Below are 1587 nucleotides of genomic sequence, written 5' to 3'. Positions count from 1 at the left end.
ATAAGCACAAAACCAACAATAAAGAAGAAAAGAGAGGAAGCATTTGACAACAAATCCAACTCAGCACAGAAAAGTATATGGACCAAGGAAACACCAACAACAGGATAAAAATCACAATAGAATGGCAGCAATCAATTCATATCTATCATTTATTACACTCAATGTGAATGCACCAATCAAGACAAAGAGAGTGGCAGATTGGATAACAATATAAGACTGATCAATATGCTGCCTACAAGAGACCCACATTAGACACAAAGATAAAAGCAAATTAAGAGCTAAAGGGTGGGGGAAAAAAAATACCAAGCCAAGAGTAATAAAAAAGAGCAGGAGTGGCAACATTAATTTCTGTTAAAATAGACACTGAGGTGAAAAACATCAAAAGAGACAAAAAGGACATTATATGATGCTGAAAAGGTCAATTGAAAAAGAAGATACAGTAGTAAATATTTATGCACTCAATGAAAGTGCTCCAAAATACATGAAGCAAATATTAGCTGAATTAAAAGGGACAATAGACAACTCTACAATAGTAGTAGGAGACTTTAACACACCACTTTAAAAGAGGGACAGGTTAACTAGAAAAAAACTCAACAAAGATCCAGAAGAACTCAACAATACAATCAACCTACTCCACCTCATAGGCACATACAGAGCATTCCACCTAACAGAAGCACAATTCACATTCTTCTCCAGTGCACATGGATCCTTCTCCAGAATAGATCATATTTTAGGACGTAAAACAAGCCTCAATAAATTCAAAAACATTGAAATACTACAAGGCAACTTCTTGGAGCACAATGCTTTAAAATTAGAAATTAATAATAGGAAGATCAAGGAAAAAACATCAAATATGTGGAAGCTGAACAATTCACTGCTCAAAAACTACTGGGTAATAGAACAAATAAAAACTGAAATTAAAAAATTCCTGGAAACAAATGAGAATGAAGATACAGCATACCACAACCTATGGGACACAGTGAAAGCAGTACTCAGAGCACAGTTTACAACAATAAATGCATACATCAAAAAAGAGGAAAGAATCCAAATCAACACTCTAACTCATCAACTCCAACTACTAGAAAAAGAACAGCAAAAGAATCTTAAGGTATCTAGAAGTATGAAATAATAAAGATCAGAGCAGAAATAAATGAAACAGAATTCACAGAGACCATAAAGAAAATAAAAACAAAAAACTGGTTCTTCAAAAAGATTAACAAAATTGATAAACCATTGGCAAATCTAACAAAAGAAAAGAAAGAGAAGATCCAAATCACAAGAATTGTAAACAAAAAATGTGTCATTACAACAGAACCAAGGGAAATAAAAAAGATATTGACAGAATATTATGGAAAACTGTTGTTGTTGTTATGTGCCATTGAGTTGGACCCGAGTCTTAGAGACACCTCCTTTGGTTTCCGAGGCAGTATCATTACGGAAGTAGATTGCCCCATCTTCCTTCTGAAAACTGTACTCCAACAAATTTGAGAACATAGAAGAGATGAACAAGTTTCTAGAATCACAAGACCTACCTAACTATCCCAATCAGAGATAGAATACTTGAAAAGATGTATAACAAAAGAATAA

This window comes from Orycteropus afer, unplaced genomic scaffold, assembly GCF_000298275.1.
Source record: "Orycteropus afer afer isolate SDZICR_OR568_19922 unplaced genomic scaffold, OryAfe1.0 scaffold01084, whole genome shotgun sequence".
Taxonomy (NCBI): domain Eukaryota; kingdom Metazoa; phylum Chordata; class Mammalia; order Tubulidentata; family Orycteropodidae; genus Orycteropus; species Orycteropus afer.
The sequence above is the reverse complement of the archived record's forward strand: the minus strand, read 5'-3'. Positions refer to the sequence as shown.